General features: G+C 42.3%; 1 long non-coding RNA gene across 2 annotated transcripts in view; it reads right to left on the bottom strand.

Moving 5' to 3' along the window:
- Nucleotides 1-22568, bottom strand: part of LOC144772041 (uncharacterized) — a 152020-nt gene extending 129452 nt beyond the window's left edge. Inside the window, exons 1-2 of one of the 2 annotated variants that reach the window (XR_013599614.1) lie at nucleotides 22465-22549; nucleotides 21877-21949 (exon numbers count right to left, since the gene is read on the bottom strand). This is a non-coding gene — a long non-coding RNA (uncharacterized LOC144772041). Of the gene's footprint in view, nucleotides 1-21876; nucleotides 21950-22464 lie in introns of both variants that reach the window. The other variant, XR_013599613.1, reaches the window with a different exon arrangement.
- Between the last annotated feature and the right edge of the window lie 2628 nt (nucleotides 22569-25196).

A 25196-nucleotide genomic window follows, 5' to 3' on the forward strand; every position in this document is an offset into this window, starting at 1 on the left:
GCTTAGAGTCACAAACTCAGCATAAAAGAAAGGGGCAGTCCTAGCTTTTGCAAGCATGCAAAATACCTAATATGGACATACAAGATCTGCACAATATTAGCCAATAGGAAAACATTCAAAACAAGGCATCATGTAACCAGAACGTCCCCCTTAAGTGTGTTTCTGCCCAACCCATAAGTCAATCAATTACAGCACCTATAGGTCAATCAGTAATGGCAGGACATGTCTGTATGCAGTTAGGCCAGCTGGTGTCTGAGATTGTTTTTCAAAACAAGGACAGAGGGGGTTTTCAACACGTTGTAGTCCAAAGGGCAGAAACACTTCGTGAAACATGCAGCCTGTGTAAAGGCAACACAAAATGGAGTTTGAATGTAAAATGGACTCAAAATTAAAGAACCTCAGACCCTCTTTTTGCCATTACACAGGCAAATCCTAATTCATTGCTAGGTGAGCATTCTACTCATTTTATAAAAAAGAGGAATATGTAAGCTATCAGCGGGAATACAAAGAGAACAAAGCATTTAACATTTAGATAAGAGAAGAAAGTAATGACCTCTATTACAAACAGGATTATCATTTTTTTTCACAACCCTAGGCGAAAGCAAATCCTAAAATTATTTAGCAAACTTTTTCAGGGCTCCTAGTTATTTCAGCGACTATTGACAATGCCAGTAAAACAATAAGAATCAGTCTCCAAACACCCATTCTATGCAATCGCACGGGAAATACCCAGAGTCCGTCCAAGCCTCTCTGGCAGGCTTCTATTGTCCATCAAATCTGCTTCTGTTGTTTTCTTCCGCATGGGCCACTTCATTCAGGCCTTTCATGAAAATGGTGCTTCTCAGTATCAGTTGGAGTGCCCTCCTGGCAAACACTCACAGCTCATTTGAAAGTCACAATGTCTCAATGCAGTGCACCAATATATTTCCTGTGCTGCAGGCACTACAGATGTTGTGCTCTTCGTTAGTCATGGGCACAGATCATCTCATGCAGACCCGGGTCTACATTCTCAGGCTCCAACACTCATAATTCAGTGTCAGAGGACGCTCAGGCTGCTCTTTCATGGGCACCATAATGTAGTGCCTTTTTCCAATCTTGGATCCACTGGTGCACTGCACTTCCGTTGGAGCAAAGGAAAAGGGGGGTGTGTGTGGCCAAAACTCAGGCTAAGGGGCTCAAGGGACTGCACACTGTCAGAGGTTACCAGCACATGACAGGTGGAAAACTGAAGCCTCAAAACAACAAGAATCCTTCTCTTTCGCTCTTTTGCACTGAAATTCTGGTTCTGTGATGTGTAATGCCGTCTGATGGAGCAAGTACGATGCTTTGGAGATACCATTGATGGCGCGCTGGCGATCGCTACCCAGCCTTGCTTCTTTTCTGGGTGCTGGGACTTTTCATCTATAGCTGTCACTGATGAGATTGTGGGTGAGTTCCGCAGGTTATTATGACTTAATCCTGCAGAACCTAGTGACGTAGGAAATGTGACACAGTTGTTAGTTTCCTTCAATTTAGTACAAAAACAGTTTATTGTTTTCAACAAGGGGACTGTAAGCAGGTTGCCTGCAATCTTCAAAGGACTGGCCATATGCCTTGGGAATATTCTGGTCTAGAATACATTGTCATTGTCAAAGGCAATATAAAGATAAAGGCGTAGGCAAAACAGTGCCTCTAGCCTCTTCAATTGGTTTTCCATGTGAGAGCATATCCTCTACCATCTAAGGGTAGGTAGCGACATGGGAATTCAATCTGAATGGATGTCCTCGCGCATGGTGACATCGTCTAATGGGGTAAACATATTTTTTCTCTCAATGATTACAGATAGGTGTTCCCTAATTCCTTATCTAGAACATCTAAAAAGAGAAATTGCATAATACAGATTATCAGGGACATGTAGATACCTCCCTTTTAATAACTGTGCATCAGGTGCACTATGCAATACAAAGGCTAATGATCAAAATGTGGAAACAAAAGACAAAAACTAGAGAATCCTGGTATTTCCATGATTTGAACACCTCTCATCCACCAAAAATTAAAGAAGCAGGAACAAAAGGGTAAAAATCCAAATTAAAATAGTCATTGAAAATTTGTCATGTTCAAAAAAATAAATGTAAGGTATCTCCTATTGAGGTGGAAAACTTGTCTTACTATAGTATTGAGTCAGTTAACCAGTCCATCACTACCCTGACAGTCAGACTCGAAAACATCGAAGTAGGCCTAAAGAAAATTCTTAAAAACCAGCCTAGTCATACAAAAGGGAATTATACATAATATAGGGGTTCCTAGTACATTACTGCAATCTGGAAGTGTGAACCTGAACTATACACCAACATTTATTAAAGCTGACTGGTGAAAGGAATATGGAAAAGAGAAATGGGACTAGGTCACAGCTAAAATCCCTAATAGCTAAACACGATGCGACATCGGTCAGGGGAGAAGCGGCAAAAGAAAAATCTATAGGAAGAACAAGAAATTACTTGGGTGATAGTCAGGCATGTGACACATCACCAAGAGTATGGGTGATACACAAAAAAAAATCAAAATAGTTCACAAATGTTAGCTCTACCGCTGGCTGCTAAACCATATACGGTAACCTCAGCTAATGTTCCAGTTCCTTCTTCAGGGAAAAATGAAACCTTGTTTCCTTTATGATACAAAGCCATACACTACTTAGGAAGCAGAACAAAACTGACTAATATAATATAGAAATTAGGTCACCATGTACAAGAGTCACAGATCTATCATTTATCCTTACGTCCAATCAGGATACATAAATCTAGGGCTGCCTGTTCCTTAAGGGAAGGGGGCAGTAACGTGACTAACAGCAGGTGCCACACTTTGATCCTGTATATCTCTTTTATTTTTCTTCAATACCATTATAGCCAAATTTGACATACACTGATGAAGTGTTGTCTGTCACAACACAGGTAAACTTGTAATAGTATCAAAAGCAGCAACATAAAACAAAAACATGCAAAAAAATAAAAAAAACGCACATGTCAAGCCATCAGATATACTTGCTGTATATCAAGCACAAAAAACATAGACAAAACAATAGCATATATAAATGAGCGGTGACGCACAACACCATGTCATGTACTTTATGCACTGTGAACCTGCAGCCCAAAACCCAATATTCGGGCCTGCTTAATGTGTCAGGTTTAAAATCCTCACCCTCCTTTTGACAGCTGATCACCAGTTAGTGGAGATTTGGCTGTCAAACACAACTTACTGTTTCGCTTCTGACACACAGGACCAGCAGGAACAATTCATAAAAGGATAAAATGCAAAAATATGTAAAACGCACAAACATTTCTTTTCAAAGAAGTCATGATAAAAAAACACATCTGTTTTCAACATACTGCTGACACTGCACATAACACACAAAATATCAACTGTAACCAACCATCTTTTGAAAACATGCTAAACCACCTTAATTTTGACTGTCCAAAAAATAAAAACTCAATCACAGACACTCTGCGTGTCCCGTGCGCCAACACCCTTTGAGGCCCTGCTTTTCCAAGCAATCATTTCTCCATCTGTTTACACTTACTCCTAACTCCCACCTTACTGACCTTAAGGTCAAAATCTGCCTTGCGGGCTCCTCAGCCCTCTCCCTCTTCCTCACGCTGAGGCTGACAAAAAGACAAAAAGCCTTCCCAACTCTTTCTAACCTGCAATAACCAACCCTATTTAAAAACACATGATATATATATTACTCCTGTTAGGGGCAACAATTTATTTCTATACTTAGATTATTAAAACAGTTACTGTGAATAATTCGCAGAACATAATAACATAACATACCAGCATTAGAACAAATGTCTGTTACTACCCTATGCAACAGTACTCAGCTCATCAACCTTAAATGGATGAACGTTTCAATAGGTCCAGCTTAGAGTTAAAACCTTCAACCCTGATATTAAACTCAAACCTCTGCACCAGGCACATTGGCTCACTGAGCTATGAAAAGCAACCTCAACTGGTAACAACCTGCAAGTTTGTATTATACCTAAATGTATGCATTTACTGAAGCCTAAAGCACTTTAAAGCTATTGTAAATGGCAAGAATGCCCACATTTTACTCAAATTCGACTTTGATATTTGGGGCACTTAAAAATAAATATCCTATAATTGTGATACATATTAATCATCCTCAGAATGTTCTTTACAATTTGCAGCGATTGGACATTAGACATATCTCATGCAAATCCTGAGAAAAATGAGTTTTTTAAGCCTGCGCTAAGTGAAATTCCATATGCTAATGTCCTCATTATGCAGTGCAACACAACTTAAATTAAATTATAATGCTAGGAGGTCACAGTATGAGCATTAAGCTTCATGAATAGTAAAAAACGAATTTTGTAGCACTTATTTTTAATAATTATTTTTCATAATTAATAATTATTTTTAATAACCCCAATCATTTTTGATAATTCCACATATTGAGGTTCTGTAATTCCTCGAGTCTGACATCATTTTTTTTCTGTTCTGTGTCACCATTTTGCGCCTTCCTCCACGCAGGCCTGCAAAGATAGCCTGGCGAACAAGGTGGCCTGGCCTCCCCAGTTCATGTACACATTAACTAGGTGTACTCTGAAATGAACTGTAAGAAACCGACCTCTTCACCTGAAACTGACCTCGCAAAGCCAATCTCCCTGATTGATCTTTATCTGAGATTGCCAATCAATGTTCAGGACAACGTTAACTTTTTAGTTTCCTTGCACATGCCTTATCTTGTTCAGCATCTGGTACTGTTTCTTTTTCTTTTTTTAAATGTTTCTTCATTACATTGGTTAATTATTATTTAGCAACAGAACCAAGAATATACTTACAGAAATGCTTAAAGAGAGGAAAACCCTTAATTGAAATGTCTTCCTATAATACAAAATAATGAACCTTAGTTTGTAACCTTTTTTAAAACGACATTCTGAAATGCAAAGATTCACCCGTGCAACTGAGGGCGAAGTCCTGGCTTGAGGTAATAAAAGTTCTCCTCTCAGTATTAACATGAGCACGGTGGCAATCTTTTTCAAACTAAGACACATCAATGCGTATTCTATAATATGCGTCTGAGTTCAGCAAAAAATTTACTTCAGCTGAAGAGTTTGCTTTGTTAATATCTAACACAATGTATGTAAGTAACAAAATACTAATAGTTTATTTTTCTACATAACACAACATTTTCGTTTTTGAGGCTTTTTTATTCCTAGTGAATGTGAATTTAAATTTGAGTTTTTAGGCATTTAGATATTTTGCTTAATAGACTGAAAACATCAAGAAAAACCACGAACAGACATTGAGCTCATTTCAGACATAAACAGAAAGGGGTCAAACACTCAGGACACACAATACGGCGCGCTTTAGCCCTTTATTTCGTGAATAGCGCCATAGCTATTCACTTACAGAAATTGCACTAATGGGAAAACCACATAGACATTTAAACACACATTTAACCCACAAATCAATACTCAGAACAAAAACAAAGGACAGCCCATAGACTGTACTTAAACCAAACCATTTGTAAATACTAGTTATAAGTCATAATTACAAGAAGCACTTCTCAATTGTGTTCCAAAAGACTGCAAACACAGCCCAACAGACTGATGTATGTCCAAGAAGCGAAAATACACTCAATTCACTAGCTTTGGCTAGCAGAACACCAAAAAATCGCTCTGCATATCTTCATTCAAAAAAAAAATTTGCACAGAAAAAAGGATCCTTGTATGTATTATGTCCATATTTTAATTCCCTGGGGATACAGAATCACCAAGGAAGAAATATGTTTGTATACCTAAACCTATTTAGGTATTCCTTCTAGGAGAGCCGGCTAATTAATTTCACATCACACTATGATACCTTCCAAATAAAGCAACACATTCTTTGATGTGAGCTTGAAAACAGGCATGCCAAAAATATTTGCAGAATTATGCAAATATTATAATCAAAGTAGTGCATAAGGTACTTTTCGTACGTGCGCCGTTCAACAAAACCAAATAGAGAAAAATCTCATTACTTGCCTACACAAATTGCAATTTGCATATCAAATCCGTATCCAAAGTTGGCCAACACAAATTCCAAAATTCCAAAGCTACAGTAAGCGTTACTAAACTACCTTACTTTTACCAATCAAAAGATTATCCAAATTCTAACTGCCAAGTTCTACATGACCTAACGGTCTTTTTTCTTTTAGAATACTCACCCGAAAAAGGTTCTCAGACAGGAGCGACATCATGTGGAGGATCAAAATCAGGAAGATCAGAAATATACTGGGCTGCAGAGACAGAGAATCCCCAGAATCCCTGTTCACAGAGTACTTTTCTTAGAAGAGTCCTGTCCTGTCCTCCTCAGTAGATTTCAGTCTCCTGACAAGATCACTCCTTCAGAAAGTCACTTCTCTGATGAGGCCCGCGTTGTTGGGCACCATTTGAAGAACTGTAAATCTTCATTCTCAGGGGTCTCACTAATACAAAAGAAGAATCTGACACAGAAGCTGGAATATAAAGAGAACATTTTTATTAAACTCAAATGAGTGAAACTACGTCACACAGAAGCCGTAGCAACTGAATGAGGCAGTCTAAAGAGTACAGAACACAGAGGCCTTTTATATGCTTAGGGTTACAAACTCAGCATAAAAGAAAGGGGCAGTCCTAGCTTTTGCAAGCATGCAAAATACCTAATATGGACATACAAGATCTGAAAAATATTAGCCAATAGGAAAACATTCAAAACAAGGCATCATGTAACCAGAACGTCCCCCTTAAGTGTGTTTCTGCCCAACCCATAAGTCAATCAATTACAGCACCTATAGGTCAATCAGTAATGACAGGACATGTCTGTATGCAGTTAGGCCAGCTGGTGTCTGAGATTGGTTTTCAAAACAAGGACAGAGGGGGTTTTTCAACACGTTGCAGTCCAAAGGGCAGAAACACTTCGTGAAACATGCAGCCTGTGTAAAGGCAACACAAAATGGAGTTTGAATGTAAAATGGAGTCAAAATTAAAGAACCTCACTGCTCCACCAAAGTTGTTTGAAGTCCAGTATGCATGTCAGGTTGGACATGTCTCTTACTGTGGCCAACCCATGAGGCGCACTTCAGGTTTCAAACCCACGCTGTGTTCTGGTGTCTGGAGTCAGGGGGAACATGGCTAGGCCCCTTGGCCTGCTTTGGAGTGCTGGGTTCACCTGCTCAAACAAATACTTGCTTTGTGCTTATGAATTTTTACGTTTAAAATACACAGGAGCAAAGCTTGGATTACCGCTGGGCAGTCGGGCCTGTCCTCGCGATCACAAACTGGCGGGGAAGTGCGGGGGTTGGATGATATAGGGCATGACCAATCACAATGTGCTTTTATTTTAAATCCACACAGTGATTGGTCATGTTCCGTTAACGGTGATGCCACAGCAATGTTCTTCCCCATGTCACCTCATTCACAGTGTCAGGGAGAGCATTTAGTATCTCTTTTGTGGGGAGTCAACATTCCTTAGGTGCCTATTTAGTTTTTACTATTGGTTCTGTCTTAACCCCTTCGACGCTGATGACGAGCTGGGCTCGTCATGGCGTAGCCTCCTCGCACGCTCATGACGAGCCCAGCTCGTCACGTAAAGTGCGCTTTTGAAAATCCCAGCGTACGAGCGGAATTCCGCCCGCACGCATGCGGTTAAATGTCAGGAAAGTGTGTTAAAAACTTACTGCAACTCTTTTTAAGAAGACCAAAACTTAAGTTTAACTGACCCAAAATACTAACTTTACAACTTTCGGTATTCACAAAGGGCATTTAGCAGTAGTAAAGTTAGGAATCATAACTTTACTATTCCTGAATGCACTTTCTGAATACCGAAAGTCGTAAAGTTAGGATTTTGCCCCAGATTACTTTTGTGAATCGGGCCCAAAGATTTGAGTGTTCAAAATCACAACGTCGGAAAAGTGAAAGAAAAAAATGGGAGATAATTGGCAACTTAATTCAGAAGATGAGTTTGTAGTACTGTCAGGCTTTTCTAATTCTAGAGACAAAGGCAATTCTTGTCACAAGAAATGCCTGGTGTTGTAACTTGGTATGCCCCTTCCCTTTTCCCTTCTCCCCCTTCCCTGTTGGTTCGACCTACCTTGGAATGTTGGAGTGAAGCTTGCCTTGGAATGTTGGTGAGCTTCACTCGTGTGGCTGGCACAGAAGAATCCGATATGAAATAAACTCCTTTCCACCTCACTTCGTGTGGAGTTAATTCTTAACAAATTTGGTGACGGATACCGTGCTGGGGACGGTTGGATTCTTTCCCCTGTCATCTCTGCCGACCACAGAAGTCACTTTCTTCCGATGTTGAAGCAGTCCTTTTGACGTCCATTTAACGGAGTCGGCAGCCTTTCCGGTTGGCTGTGGATGCTGTGTGCTGTGCGCGAGCAATGTTTGACAGCTTATTGTAAGAAACTTCGAAGTTTTTCAAAGTTTAATTGCCTCAAGACGAGTGGCCGGGTTGCCCCACATCATTCAACCACGTAGCTGTGTACGTTCTTGGGAAGCGGTTCCTAGGTTACGGAATGCTGCCTTCGGCTCCGCCTGCTTGCTGAGAGCGGAACCCACGTCGGAGCGCTTACTCCGCCCTTCTCGTTCCTTGTTCGTCAGTTCCTTCCGACGGACCGCCCTTGTGAGGAAATTTTGACGAGGAAAGTGCGGGGTCCGCTTTCCCAGCTGAAGCTGCAGTTTGCTTGTGGTGCCGTCTGTCTGCGCAGTCCTAGCCATAAAGAAAAGGTATTTCATGGACTGTTATAAACGCGGATGAGGTAGGAAGCTTCACTGTTGATTGTCACTCACTCTACCAGCTGGGTTGAGGGCTATCCTGTCAACGACGGATTCTGCTCATGGCATTTGCTAACTGGAAATCTCTCTTACGTGTGCTGTGCCTAGTTCTGACTGGTGCCCAGCTTATGCGTGGAGTGTTTTGATTGACGTCGAGGGATATGGTGATTGACTGTTATGACAACTAATTTTGACTTCTCCATAGCTACGTTCTCAAGGAACCTCACAGCATTTATCTACCCTCGAGAGTTTTCCCCACCTAGTATCTCTACTTCTTATTAGAGACTCCACTACTGTGTTGATGTCAATTTGTAGCTTTAAGAGAGTGCTCAAGTTAAGATTTTCTCCTCAGGTGCCTTCCAGTTTTTCTTCGCTGATGGGCACAGCTCATGGACTTTTATACTCCCTTCAGATTTAGCGTTGTGTTCCCCAGGACAATATTTTTTTTTAGTCCACCTTGTGTTAGTTTCTACACATATTTGAAGAACTTTCATTGCTAGTTCTGTCATTCCTCTTGAATTCTTCTTCTCTCACTGTCCTCATCGCTCTTTTCACAGCTTGCTACTTGCATTCCTGTTTTCACTCCTTATTCTTCCTCTTCTCAACCATGACTGCTTTAAATATGTCCCAGCCACCACCATTTTTGGATGAGGCTGGTGATCCCCTGATTTCCTGGAAAAAATGGTTTCATTTATTCGAGTCATACTTGATTGCAATAGGTGGAAATAGATTTTCATCCTTAAGAAAGCAACACATCCTACTTCACAATTTGGGTAAATATGGAAGGGATGTGTTTGAAGATTTACCTGAGGTTGAAGATGGAGGTGCTAACATCAATGTGGGGGGAGATGGGGCTGTTCAACCTGATGTCTATGAGATTACAGTTAAAAAATTAGCTGAGCAATTTGGGGACAGAATTAACATTGTCCTAGAGCGTCATAAATTCTTCTTAAGAGTCCAAGGGAAAAATGAGAAAGTTAAGAATTACATTGCTGTGTTTAGGGGTTTGGCAGCCACTTGTGATTTTGGGGCGCTCACTGAGTCATTAATCAGGCACCAGTTGGTCAGGTGCACATGTGAGAAGAAAATCCAGGAAAGACTTTTAGCTGAAGCTCCGGATTTACAAAGAGCTATTGGTATAGCTATTAGCATTGAGCACCCTAGCTACTGTATGAGCGAAAAGAAGGATGTCAATGAGGTAAAACAGGTTACTGACAATTGTGTGCATAAGGTAGTGCAAAATTATTTAAAATCTAAATCTACTCATCCTGAGGTGATTAAACATAACGCACAGTCTAACAAACCCAAATGCTATAGGTGCGGTAACCCTAACCATTTGGCAAATGACGTTAAGTGTCCTGCCAGGGGTGTCACTTGCAGTATTTGTAAAAAAAAGGGGTCACTTTTCGAGAGTGTGTCATGATAAGAAAAGCACCACTCACTTGGTGGTCCAAGAGTCTGAACAACCATTGCAAGGGGACATTATTTTCCAAGTGTTGAACATTGGTGAACACGATGTAAATTCCTATCCTGAATGTGAAATTTTCCTGGACAGTGTTGCATATGAGGTTCATGCTGATTCATGTTCACCCTACACGCTGATTAATGAAACATCTTTCAAACAAAATTCAGGACATAAAAACTATAATCTTTTGCCTCCCGACATTAAACCAGGTGGTTACAATTACAATCCTATTCCCTTGGTTGGTATGTTGTTGATGCAGATAAATTTTAAAGATAGAACAACATTAGGAAAAGTATACATCACAGAAAAAGGGTCCAATCTGTTAGGGTGGAAGCATCAAAAAGACCTTGGGATCAAATTAGACCCAAATGCACCTGAACCAGTGTTACTTATTGATAGGCCTACGGTTGGAATGGAAGTGTGTAAAAAATTGCCAGAGGTGTTCAGTGATAAATTGGGACAGCTTAAAGGGTTCCTCCACAAAATCAAACTTAAATCAAATTCGAAGCCAGTAGTACATAAGGCTATGTCTATCCCCATGCTGTTAAGAGAACCCCTACGACTTGAATTGAACAGACTGGAGGAGAATAGGATAATAGAGCGTATTGAAAGCTCTGAGTGGTTGGCCCCCATTGTAGTAGCGGCAAAATGGGGGGGGGAAAGGCATCAGCCTCTGTGTTGATCTCAGGGATTTGAATGCTAACATCTGGGTGGATAGACACCCTCTCCCCAACATAAATGAAATGTTGATGGCCATTCAAGGTGCAAAGTTTTTCTCAGTCTTAGATCTGTCCTCGGCTTACCACCAGGTTGGTCTCCATCCTGAATCTAAACACCTCACGTCCTTTATAACCCCTTTAGGAGCATACCAGTTCTCAAGATTGCCTTTTGGGCTCGCATCGGCGGCCGCTGTCTTTCAGCGTATTATGCAAAACATCCTGCATGGTCTCGAGAAAGTAATCTGCTTTCAGGACGATATCTTACTCTATGGAGCAAATGAAAGTGAGCACAACAGAATCTTGGAGGGTGTTCGGTCTAAACTCAGCAAAGCTGGTGTAACGACTCAGAAAGACAAATGCAAAATTGGTGTGGAAACGGTGGTGTATCTGGGGCACACGATTTCAAGTGAAGGTATCAGACCCAAGGCCAGCCTGGTAGACGCTGTCAAATTTGCACCTGCTCCCTTGAACAAAGATGAACTGAAATCCTTTTTGCGCCTGGTTAAGTATATGTCGAAATTTGTGAAGAACTTCGCTGACCAAGTTCAACCTCTCAGAGAACTCCTTAACCAGGGTACCAAATTCGAATGGAACACGGAACATCAGCACACATTCCAACGCATTAAAGAAGCTATTTCGGAAGCCCCAATCCTGCACACTTTTGATACAAATGCTAAGACCACACTCTCCACTGATGCAAATAATAAAGGTCTGGGGGGTCTCTTTGACTCAAATGGTGAATGGAGAAGAAAAAGTGATAGCTTTCGCTTCAAGAACTTTGAAGACAGCGGAAATTAATTACTCTACAATCGAAAAAGAAGCACTTGCATGCTACTGGGCTATTCATCATTTCAAGTACTTCCTGTGGGGTATTCCATTCTGTTTGAAAACAGATCACAAACCATTGATCCCGTTGTTTGCTACCAAACCTTTAGAGAACACCACCCCACGCATCTCCAAGTGGGTTTTAGGACTGCAAGGGTTCAACTATACCATTGTGCATGTCCCTGGCTCAAAAAATTCCTTGGCGGATTGCCTGTCGCGTATGCCACTATTGGAAAACGAACCTGAAGGAAACATGGAGGAGGAAACCATCCTGGCAATAGACATTCCGGCCATTAAGAAAATCGAATGGGAGAAATCTCTACAGGAAGATGATGTTTTGCGCAAATTGAAAGACATGATTGTGAATGGTTGGCCAGAAAAGAAAAGTGAAATACCAGAGGATCTTCAGGAGTTTTGGAGCGTGAAGGACGAGTTGTCCATAATTGAAGACCTGGTCTGGAGAGGGAATAAAATAATTCCCCCGACTGGAATGAGAGATCGCATCATACAGATAGGACATGAAGGTCACCCCGGACGAAGCTTGACCAAAAGCAAAATTCGATAAAACTATTGGTTCCCAAAAATGGACACTCTAATTGAAGAGCTAGTAAAAGAATGTATTGAATGTTGGGCCAGCGACAAATCCAAGAATGTCCGTAAGGCTCCTCTTATTCCAGTCAGTGTGCCCACAAAACCCTGGGACAAACTGGGGGTGGACATTATTGGTCCTTTGAATCATTTGAGTCCTTCTCAGAAATGTATGTTCGTCTTGATAGATTACCATTCCCACTGGATAACGACTAAGTTTGTTCCTTCCATTTCAACAGTCCATCTCATCAAGTTTCTCAAGGAGACCTTTTCAAAAGAGGGCATTCCCAGTGAGTTGATAACGGACAATGGTGTACAATTCACTTCGGAGGAGATGAGGGTTTTCCTGAACAGTTTAGCCATTGTGCACATCAAATCTCCACTGTACTCCCCTAAATCCAATGGGTTAGTGGAAAGGGCTAATAGAATGCTTAAGGACACTATTCAATTGGCTATAACGACCAAAGGATCAGTTGAGGACAGCCTAAGGAAAATGTTGTGGTCATTTCACATCACTCCAAATTCAGTGTCTGGAGTCTCCCCGTTTACTTCCCTTAAAGGCAGAAACCCAGGTTCTAAACTTACTCCAAACTGGTTGAATGGAGGGTCCCCGGTGTGGGTAGACAGGGACATTGTTTCAGAGAAAGTGAAAGAAAATCAAGTAAAGTATAAAAATTGTTATGACACTAAATGGGGCACAATTAACAGAGAGTGGATAGTTGGAGATTGGGTGGTAGTCAAAAAACCTACACTGTTAAAGTCCAAATCTTCTGCTTTCTCCAGACCTCTTAAAATCAGAAAGGTCCATAGGAATTCTGTTGAGCTAGATGATGGGAATTTATGGAGCATGGACAGGTTGGCTCGTTGCACTAATGTTAATGTTTCTGAACTTCCTAGCAATGATGATGCTGGAGTTGTGTTGGGGGATTCCACTATGGGAAGAATTGCACGTCAACGTAGGTGTCCAGCATGGCAAGCTGACTACAGTATGTAATGTTTTTATACAATTCTAATGCTTGCACCCGTTTCCACTTATGTGCACTCCACCCTCTCCAGTTTCTGCATATATTGCTTTGTTCACCTTTCAACGCACGTTCTGGGTGGACCCCATTGCAAGGTCTCCCTTGTTTTGGCCTTTGCTTTTCCTCTATGCCCACATCCTTTGGTTATGCTTGACTAAAGCTTTCATGTTGTGATGTTTCTGGTACAGAGGGAGGTGTGTTGTAACTTGGTATGCCCCTTCCCTTTTCCCTTCTCCCCCTTCCCTGTTGGTTCGACCTACCTTGGAATGTTGGAGTGAAGCTTGCCTTGGAATGTTGGTGAGCTTCACTCGTGTGGCTGGCACAAAAGAATACGGTATGAAATAAACTCCTTTCCACCTCACTTCGTGTGGAGTTAATTCTTAACACCTGTTATCTCAAAGGACCTGAAGAACTGACCTACAGTTTTCCTGCTCTCATGTCTCCAGGTGTACACTGCAATGCAATGCTCTTTTTGCATGCTGTCTCCTACATAAAATTCTCACTGCAAAATAGTATGTTGAAATAGTACATGGCAGACACATAAACACAAGCATACAGGCATGATTGAATTTCCACCAGAGCAGTGGCTACGGTAATATGATATCATACAACTGTGTCTCACTGGAGGAGTGTGGCTCACTGATTAGTGCGGCAGACCCTGATGCAGAGGTCTGGCCCGGGACCAGGGTTCAATTCCCGACGCGGCAGGGTCCTGAGCCCAAAATGTCCATGGACTTGATAATTCTCGCCTCTGTGCCTATTCTAATCATGGGGTCCCACGCTGCAACTCTGGGCAATAGTTGCTTAATCTCCACTACGGCGGCCCACCCGCTGTGGGATGCCTGGCTTTCACCCTGGGGATACCCAGTAGGGGTTATCTCACAGGGAAAAGCCAGAACGGGTTCCCAAGGCAAGCGCCTTGATGCCTTCGGGTGATACGTGCGCTATATAAGTCGCAATACATTTACATTAATGATGCAACCACATGGATGGAAATAAAATCTGATGCTCTATATAACCATAATGCAAGAAACCTGATACTCGGAATCCAAGAAGAGCGAAGCTCTGTTCCATCTCCCACCACCTCCACTAGTGGCCACATGCACATGGACATGAAGGCTGTGGTAAAAATGGGGAAAAGGGAGACAAAAAAGACACAATACTCTCCCACTCTGACTAACCACTTCCGTTTTCAAAGATGTCTGCAGGATGTTGCTGATATCAATGTTCTGGGGGCGGAGTCATGCTGGAGCTCAAGATGGAGCCATCCCCTTGAGCCGTCACCAAAATGGGGAGAAAATGCAATGTCTACCCTCTTTTCAGTAATGCTGACCATGTGGAGTTAGTGATGAATTGCTGCTAAGGCGCAGGAACACTCACTGGACTCACTTCAGCATTTCTGCACCTTCCCTCCACAGGTACAGAGACTCTGTAGGCCCACCGCTGAAGATCACTTGCAACTGGTGCTGTGCCTTGTCAACACCTGCTTCACCTGCTGCGACAGAGTACCAACTCGCCCATGGCCCCTCATCTCTTAAAGAGCCTCAAGGGTCTGCCACTACAGTCTCGATGAGTGGCGCACCACTCTACAACTTCTGAGAGCTTGCGGACAGAAGTGTAGCCCAATCCCAACTGAATCAGTAGTGAATGGGTTTGAGTAAGATCATAAGGGCCTGCTACTCACTGCCAACAGGGAACGCTGCCTTTGGACTACTTCCCCCCTTTTATGGGCTACCACCCTACAATCATCACCGGCGTTTCAGCCCCTGGATTGGCAATGTGGGTCATCCGGCCCCATCTCGTGGCATCTTTAACCCTCAATAGGAGCAACCTCTCCCATCCATGGACAATGGTGGCCCACTCCTTACCCAGTATATCCCACATCTATTGGGGGCCCTTGCTATTAGTGTACTCTTTCTCTACTGCCTTGGCAGGGGGTTATGAAATGGATCCCCACCCGTTGTTATCTGTGCCAGACCTATTTGGAGGGCTGAGGGTACTTACCATCAATCACTGGGCACCCATCCCCCTTTTCGTTTGTCCACCAGGCCTACATCGGACCACTGCCTCCGAATTTCCAGCTTTGCCTCTTATACTGACCTATTGGCTGTGACCCTCCACTATTCAGCTGGTTTTTCTCTTGAGGTAAGCAATACCGCCTTTCTGCTCTTTACCTTTATAACAATATTTGCACAGTCTGCCTTTCCTCGTCCTCTAATGTTGTCCGGCAAATCCTCTTGACAACTCCTTTTTATGGAGATAGTTGGTGGTAGGAAACCTGCTCCGCCCCTACCTCGCAGATTTCTATCACCCAAGTGGGTGCACCCCTCAAAACCATCCTTAAGAAACTCACCGCCATCAACACTTGACTCACTCTCATTGATACGAAAATTACAGACCTTAACCAGGATGTGAAAATCATCAAAACCTACATGGGACTATTTTACTTGAAAGTTTTCACCTTAGATCAACGTCTTGCACCAACAAAGGAAAAAGTAGTGGAATTGGAAGTTGCTTGTCCAGACAATGGAAATTGATCGACCTGGAAGACCGCTCTCATCACGTCAACATCAGATTCTATGGAATCTCGGAAAAGATGGACCGATCAGACACGTGTGCATTCCTACTTGAACCCATCCCTAAGTTGACCAGACTTTCTTTCAACCCCCTTCTGGAAATTCAAAGGGTGCACAGAATTCAGGCCCAACACCCACCTGCACAGGTAGTGAATAAACCCATCTCATCATTGCCTGCTTTTTGCGACATGCTCCCAACAGGCAGATACACTTGGAAGCAGGCAAGCATGCACCATACAACATTGAGGGCGGACAGCTCCATATTGTAGCAGATTTCTCTCCAGAGACTATAAAGAAATGGAGGGCCTTCCTTGCCCTCTGGCTCAACTCAAGAAAAGGGATGTCAAGTATTGCCTTCCAGAACAAGCTGTGATGTGGATCAACATCAACAGTTGCTTGAGAGACTTCCAAGTGACCACCGATTTAGCTTGATTCCTAGACTCACTGGGGAACTCCAGCATGGACACTGCTCATCTTCCGCCAAAAGAATCAAATGGCAAGGTACGACATGATATGATGCATATACATTTATTTTTTCACTGGTACCTCATGAACTTCCATTGATTCTGTTTAAACAAATATGCTATTCTGTATATTGCACTTCCTACTGCAGGAGCAATTGACTCAGGTTGGTTGTTGATTTTGTGACCAATTACAAATAGGAAAAATGTATGTATGTATGTAAGACATACATATATATCGCGAACTGTCACCCAAAGGGTATCCTGGCGCTTTGAAAAAGTTCCTATTGGATTGGATTGTATACTATTTACTGTACAGCTGCACTGCTGGTCTTTCTATCCCAATAAAACCATTCAGAAAAAAAAGGTTCTATGCTTAACTATAATTGTGAATGGATGATTGTAGTCAAAATATCAACCTACTATAGTATCAAGATCAAAATGTAGACTACTATAATATTGAAAACGCTGTACTTAAAATAAAGATAACAAAAATATTGATTCCAAAAGATCATCTTACAAAAATATCTGAAGTTTAAAATATCTAATTCAGAAATATAGATTACAATAATATTGAGTTTTAAAATTAACATTAGAATTAACCAAAATATAGTTGGCCCCTTTATATGAGCAACTTCATATCTGCCGTAATGATGGCTTGAGTCATTCAGTCATCATATCAACAGTCATATACGTTAACTATCCTGAAGTAGCCTGGTAAGTTGATGTGACTGACATGCATTAACTTGTTTTTTTAGTGCCCTCCACCACTGGGTTATGACTCATTGATTTCAGACAATGTGAATCCAAGATTAAGCATTTTGATTACACCTTCATACCACACATCAGATGGATGTCCACCCAACTGAGTTGTAGACTACATTGAGAAGTTCATGGTAAATATGACTAATCAATAATACAAGAATTGCTAAAGCATTAGCATAGGAAGTGTATCAAATTATACTACAACAAGATTAAGTTGTTATGTGTAAAATGTGTTATGTAAATTCCTCCCAAATTTTATTTATTATGTAAAATATCAATATGTGTATTATTTCAATTGAAGTACAGTAGGGGTTTTGGTACAATGAAATTGCATTAATTACGCACTTTCATTAATGAGTAAGAATGTATAAATACGGTGAAAATGTTTCCCTATCATTTGTCCCATTTGTGACATATATTTCGATGTAACACAACTTATTGCTATAAATATTTTAAAGCAGTCTTTGGACTGTTTATTTTTAACCTCTATAATTGGAAATTAATTTAAATTAAGGTGTATAATTTTGATTAACTGTCCTGGGGACGTTCCTTCCTGTGGAACAAGAAGCGTTGGCTTTGACTGTATTTTGAAGTCTTTGATGAAATGAATAAAGGATTGTTTTAAAAAATATTGGAAGCTGTTGCAGAACTCATTCAATTTAATCACATGAACTGAAAAGTCATTCACCAAGACGCTACCAAAGAAAGTAACATTTAATGAGGAACAGTAAAGTGATGTATAGGGTCTCCCTTGCTCTATAAGAAATACTTAAACCTTACTTAACACACATATGTTATATACACAAACAATCCGATATTAGTTTTGTACTTTTATCAATTGTTTTTCATTTTCAAACAATGTTAAGGTATCTTCTTTGCATGCAGAGGGTTCTGCACCCTATGTGGAGGGTTTTACCCCACATACTGGGAAGAGACCTCTGCATTTGTCCCGAGACCTCCGCACTTGGGCAGAGTTGCCTATTTCAACAAACAGAAAATTGCATACAGGAAGAGAAAGTTGGCTATTTGGTGATCAGTCTGAGCCATCTTGTCTTCACCTCAACACCACCCTCATCTATTCTATAGCTCCTTGCATTAATTTAACCCCGAACATGGCTGAGGGACTAGATGAGAAAGCCCTCACCCATTCACCAACGAGGAATTAAACTTCATTAGCAAAGGCATCATCCCAAAGTACATTCAGCTTTATGGGTGCCTGGAAACCCAGCTGAGTAATGCAATGTGGGCCCAAATCTGGCATGACATAGCAACTCGCTGCAGTGCAGTGGATGTCCACATCCATCGAGAGAAGTTCTGCCACAAGCACTGGGAAACCATTTTCCCTGCACCTGAATAAAGCCCCAGGATATCCTGGGCTTGTCCTCCGAACCACAGTCAGCCCCCGCAATGACACCACTATATAGAGTGCCCTGGCTGCCTCTCCATTCTCATCTGTAAGAGTTTGAGCAGCAGAGAAATGATAAGTATATTATTTTAGTGCACAAGTGTTTGGAGAGTGGTGTTCTTTCATATGTTCAGTTTGAGCTGGGCTTTAATATTCCACGTTGTCATTAACCTGTGTTTTTGTGTGTTATTAAAGCGTTCAAAGTCTATCATTACTAACATGCATGGTGTTTGCATCCACTAATCATTAGGCCGGAGCGTAATCGTGGAGTTTCACTCTGCAGAATTCCGATGAGTTGCCGAAAAACTCTGCCAAATCTAACAGAGTTCCGAGAGCGAGCAGAGTTTTGCTCGGCCACCCCTAATGAAGTCTCCTTGGCTGCTGAGGGTCGTGGGATGCCAAAAAACCCTATTGTTGCAACAAGTAAACCCCCCACAATTGGGATTGCTGAGATGTTGTTGGAGGCCCCACCCCCTTTCTCAACCACTCTGGAAAGGGCCCCCCTGACACACTACCAGTTGAAGAAGGAAGTCCCCATGGCTGCTGAGGGTCGTTGGAGGCCAAGAACCCTTAATTTTGCCTTAAGTAAGTCCCCTACAGCAGGACTGCTGTGGTTTTGTTATAGGCCCGCCCCCTTTCTCAACCACTTTGCAAAGGGGCCTTGTGGTGCACTACTGGTTGGGCAATGAAGTCCCCTTGGCTGCTGTGGGTCGTTGGAGAACAAGATTGTTGACACAAGTAAGTCCCCCACAGCGGGATTGCTGACACTAGGGTTGAGTGTGCCGGTAAACTCTGCTTTATCAGAAGGCTGCCGGAGTTTTTGCCAAACTCTGTGTTCCAAGCAGAGCACACAGTGGCAAAAGTCCGCAAACCACCTGCCCCTACTATTCATTTGATCTTGACAAAATGGAAATGCTTTTAAAATACAAATAATAACAAGTACATTGTTGACTAATTTATGACAAGATAACAGTTAATACACAAATTTAGCTTTTGGGATGTGTTACAATTCCATTTTGTTAATATTAGTTCATGTGATGCTGACATTGCGTACCTGCATCGTACTTTTAAACCCCCTCATTTTTCATCAAAAAATTACTTTCAGAAATCACATAATTTATATATACAGCCCGAATAGCTGGAAATAATTACACCAAATTTGGCAAAAAAAGGTGGCTCTAGGTCCAGAAAGAGCCATTTTTAGTTTGATGTGAATCTAATCAGTAGTTTTTGAGATATTAAACATAATCTCAATTTGTATATCTAAGCACCCAGACCCTCCAGGGATCTGACAGTCCCTGTGCTGATATCTGATTGGCTGCAAACACTTCAACCAGGAAGTGTTGGCAGCCCAGCAAAGTTCTGTATCAACTTCTGAACAATGTCTGACCCTGATATGGATCTAATAACAGCACAGTCTTAGCGAAATCTAGGAGTACAGATTGATGAGAAACTCTCGATGGAATCTCATGTTAAAAAAATGGTAGCTTCTTGCTATGGCTTCATGAGGAACCTGAGAAAAATAACTCCTCTGCTGCCACAACCAGCAAGGAAAATGTTTGTGTAGAGTAAAATATTAAGCAGATTGGATTATTGTACTGCCCTCCTATTGGGAGCTCGAGGGGATCTGCTTAAAAGACTGCCCAGGATACAAGCGATGACTGCTAAATTAGCACTTAATAAATCAAGATTTAATTCCGCGTCAGGTACCCTAAAAGAACTGGCTAGCAGTTAAAGAAAGAAGTGTTTTCAAAGCCATGTGTATAGTCCATAAAGCCATAAATGGTTTAGGACCTAGACTTCTTCAAAATAAATTCAGCATCTATAAACCTGGGAGAATGCTAAGATCTTTATCAGCAAACCTAGTCTGTGTACCCAGATTCAAGAAAACTAGGGTAGGCACGAAAGTCTTCCATGTCAAGGTAGCGCAACTATAGAACAAGCTGCCTGTCTCCCTCAGAGCAAATGGAAATATTCTGAGCTTTAGGAAGAATCTAGCAAAAAAATGGTCAGGGGTCCTGCCCACTTAACCCTCCCATACCTGAGCAGGAGACATCCTAAGATGAAAAAATAGCAACAAAGGGTACCGAAGGGATTGATCCAATTTTAATTTTCAAACAAGAAACAATTAATTATCTTGTGAAACAGAAATTAAACATGAAGGAATTACATATAAAATTCATCAACACACATATGAGCGAACATCAAGGGAAGCACAACAACCGACAGTCTATCTACAAACTATCACATATACATATATACAAATATACATCACATTTACAGTATCACGTTTCTATGTACCCCAAACACAAAATATATATAAAAAAAATATATATATATATATCCTAATTCGGATCAGTGCCTCCACTTCATTTGTAATGAGAGCACAATGCAATGGTCGTCCCAAGAGTAAAGCACCTGGGGGTTACAGAGTCAACCCAGTCTATATTTGCATAGGTGCCAATCAGAAAAAAATCAAACAAATTATTTCATCAAAACAAGGGACTCCAATTGAAGCAAAAGGTGTCGACGCAGTCGCGGTCGCGTTTCAGCCAGATGATATAGGCTTCATCAGGACAATGGGTACTCTGGTAACAACAAACAATTATGTACATATATTACATCATCTTACTCGCCAAGTAGGAATACATATACTCAAATCACATCACAGCTGCATTAATAACATAATCTCCCCCATGCGTGGAAATGCAAGGTCTACTGATATATCCACCGAATAAGTGAAAAAACAAGCAAAAGGCCAAAGAAAGGTAAAATATAAGAAAAACAATCCACCAGTGTGCAAAGAAAAATCAAGCATACTGAGAAGAAGAGAATTAAATAAACTAACGTGTTTATAGAAGAAACCTTCAACCGCATCTCTCTGTGAAGAAACAAACGTCTCAAGGAACAGAAAAGGGCACCAAAAATATATACCCAATATCTATCCACAATGAATTCCAGTGTTTAGGGACTCAGAACCTGTCGCCCAGCAGGAAGAATAAATAAATATACCTATTCATCTGGGTCCTTGCACATTCTCAGACAGATATCGGCGGCCAGCAAGCAACCCACCCACACAGGGGGGTGGTGCTGGGGCAGGAATCACTATCTGACCCCAGTACCAAGAATTCTTCCTGAAATGGACATATAACAAAAAAGCTATTGAGTCATCATCCCGAGTGTAACTCAGGACAGAGGAGTCTTATCACAAAATCCATACATCTGGAATCAATCATAATCGTGGGTCTGTCATACCTTTATCTTTAAGCAGAACGTCCACTTGGATGAGGCAAGAGAAGGACAGGCGTGGCTTAAATACACGTACTTTCTGCCATCGCATGAACATCAAGCATGGGAGGAAGAAGAAAGGGGAAACATCCATTAAAACACTGCCTCTGCCCTCTATTCCCTCTAGTTCATAATCACAAATCTGTCAAGCAACTGGAGCGCGCACAGAGGTAAAAACATCACTCCGTGGTAAGTAATATCAGTGTATGTCTGTATCTACCATCCACACTATAAACATCTAAGGGACCAAATTAGGACATAAAAATGCGTCCAAAATAGATATACAAGGGTCAAAAGGGGGCAAGGAACAAAACGCGTCTTCATATATCTAACATCACCCCGTGTTATCATAATCCAAGTAAACTCTAAAGACTAGGTCAAACATGTCCCCCATCCAAAGAGACAAACTACGGTAGACCGGGAGACAAATCTATCGTAATGGCAGGCTTATCGTACTGGCTCGCGGGGTCATGTAACTGTACCCGGTCCACAGGGCAGTGACATATACAAAGCCTGAGGACACAGAGCAAGAAGCAACAGGAAGAAGGCGATTACCTGCAATCAAAAGACCAAAGCGACACGGACCACCAGTGTTCGCTGCGGCGGCAATGAAACTCCAAATCGGAGAGGGCGGGCCTCCTCACGCATATAGAAGGCGCATCTAGAGCGTCAGCACAGGCGTCAGTCCCGAAGTGAACACTAAAAAAGGACAACTCCACCCCCGAGGCAATCTCGCATACCCAGTCTTCACACTTCTCGGATAAATCACCGGCAGTGCTCAGTCCAAATTCTCTCAAGTAGTGGAGGGCTGGCACACTCATGCAAAGGAAAAACACTCACTTCACAACAACACATTTAGGAAGAATCTACACACGTTCCTCTTTCCTAAATAAATTAATCACAGCTTATGGGGCCTACTGTTGGTAAAGAAAGAATAGCAGTGGTTACATTCATAGTCAACTGGAGGTCTCTGATAGTGCCAAGGTGCCCGCTAGGTGAACACTGCACATTACAAATGGATAACAATAGTCAACGTTAAAAAACAAGAACAGGTGACAGAGTAGGAATACCCTGACACCCTAGCCCTGGGGTTCTACTGGCATACTGCAAGGGCAAAAAAGCATTTTTGTAAAAAACATTATGCTCAGAAATCGCCACGGGGTCGCACATCTGCTGCGAAAATGAAGGAAAAAAAACAAGTGCAGTGTTTAATGTTTGGCCCTCAGGAAAGAAAAGGATTGGGGCCGCCTCTCCTTGAGCCAGTATTGGTCCTAGAGACCGCCACCCCCCAGGGCCAGCTCCTGCTATCTCCTGAGGCTTCCACCCTCGGGAGATGGCAGTTTTATTTTGCTTGGCTGGAGCTCTAACAGCTCCTGTCAAGTTTAGAGCAAACACTAACTACGCTGCTAGCAAGTAGGAGTTGTCAAACTGCTCCTGCTTGCTGGAAACAGATGAAAGATTGCTCCTGCATGCAGATAGCTGCATTTCTATCAGATCCCTGTGTGCTGGAGCAGTGCCAGCTTCTGCAGAAAGCGGGGAGCTGGCTGGGACCGCAGGGGGCTTGAGGCTCCCTCTGCAGTCAACATCATAGCAGACTGTATGCCCTGGGAGACGTGGCTAGGCCCCAGAGGGTGGGGTCCCTGGGGCTGAATTCGGCCTAGGGATGGGGCCCCCTCCTGCAATATGTTTTGGCCTGGCTCCAGAGAATGGGGTCCCAGTGGCCAAAATCGACCCGGGGAGGGAGCTGCATGTCCATCCTCCCCATTACAGAAGAGGGCAAAACAGAGAGCAGAAAAACAAGCAGAAAAGGCAAAAAAGGGAGGGCAGAAAAATAAGCAGAAAAGGGAAAACCGAGGCCAGAAAAACGAGCAGAAAAAGTCAAAACAGAGGACAGAAAAAAGTTCAGAAAAGGCTAAACAGTGTAGAAGAGGGCAAAACAGAGGGCAGAAGAATGAGCAGAAAAGTCAAACTGAGGGTAGACCCACTCAGACACTCATGCACCTACTCACAGACCCATTCAGAGACTAATGCACCCACTCACAGACCCACTTAGAGGCTCATTCACTCACACACCCACCCAGAGACTCATGTACTTACTCACAGACCCACTCAGAAACTCACAGACCCACACAAAGACCCACACCCACTCAGACAACCATTCAGACACTCACACACCCTCTCAAACACCCAGTGAGACTCTTATGCAGCCACTGCCAAACCCACTCAGACACTTACACACCAATTGAGACACTCAAACACCCACTGGGACACTCATACGTTCACTCACACACACACTCTCAAGGTTTACAGTTTATACTTAGTAAATAAAATGTAAAAAACCTTAGCAATTCACTTAAAAAACCAAAGGTTACAGGGATGTTATAGTTAGCAAATAGAATTAAAAGAACCTTAGAAATTCACAAAAAAACAAAGGTTACAGGGACACTATAGTTAGGCTCAGATTTTACTTGTACAAAACTAGTGAAATTCAGCACTTATAGTTAGCTGAGTTAACTATAACTTATGCCCTTGCAATGCACTGCTTCTGGCCTTAAATATTACATCACTCATGACATGGTCAGTGACATCACTGATTACATCACAGATGACATCTCAAATGGAATTAATGATAACATTACTGATGACATCATCCACTGGATCACGCACACACCTACTCACAGCTCTATACAACCTCTCATACACCTACTCACACACCCACACAACAACTCACAGACACATATAAGTACTCATACGCAACCACTCACTCATCCATAGAGTTACTCACACACTCATACAGCCACTCACACAACCACTCACTCGCTAATACAGCTACTCATACAACTGGTCACCTACTCATATAGCCACTCACACAGCCAACACACACGCATACAGCTACTAAGAGTCATGCAGCTTCCTTTGTCTAAAAGCAATTCTGATGCTCTTCGTGCAAGCAAGAGCATTTTAAATGTTCTTGCTTGCACAAAGCGGAGCAGAGTTTGCTATAGCTTTGCAGGAGCACTGCTTCCGCCAAGCCATAGCAAACTGCAATGTCCCGGGGGTGGGCAACCCGGGAGATTGCTGTAGCCGGCCCTAGGGGATGGCGGTCCCCAGGGCCATCTAGAGCTCCAGGAGGGGGCTGTGTGGCCCCTCCTTTAATTCTATTTGCCCCGGGGAGGTGGTGGTCCCTGCAGCTGCGAGGGGGCAGCACGCCCCCCTACACTCAATCTCTAAAAAGCAAAGGGGAGGGTGTGATCCTCGGGGCTACAGGAGGGTCCACATGCCCCGCA

Source organism: Lissotriton helveticus, chromosome 8, assembly GCF_964261635.1.
Source record: "Lissotriton helveticus chromosome 8, aLisHel1.1, whole genome shotgun sequence".
In the NCBI taxonomy this organism is placed as follows: Eukaryota; Metazoa; Chordata; class Amphibia; order Caudata; family Salamandridae; genus Lissotriton; species Lissotriton helveticus.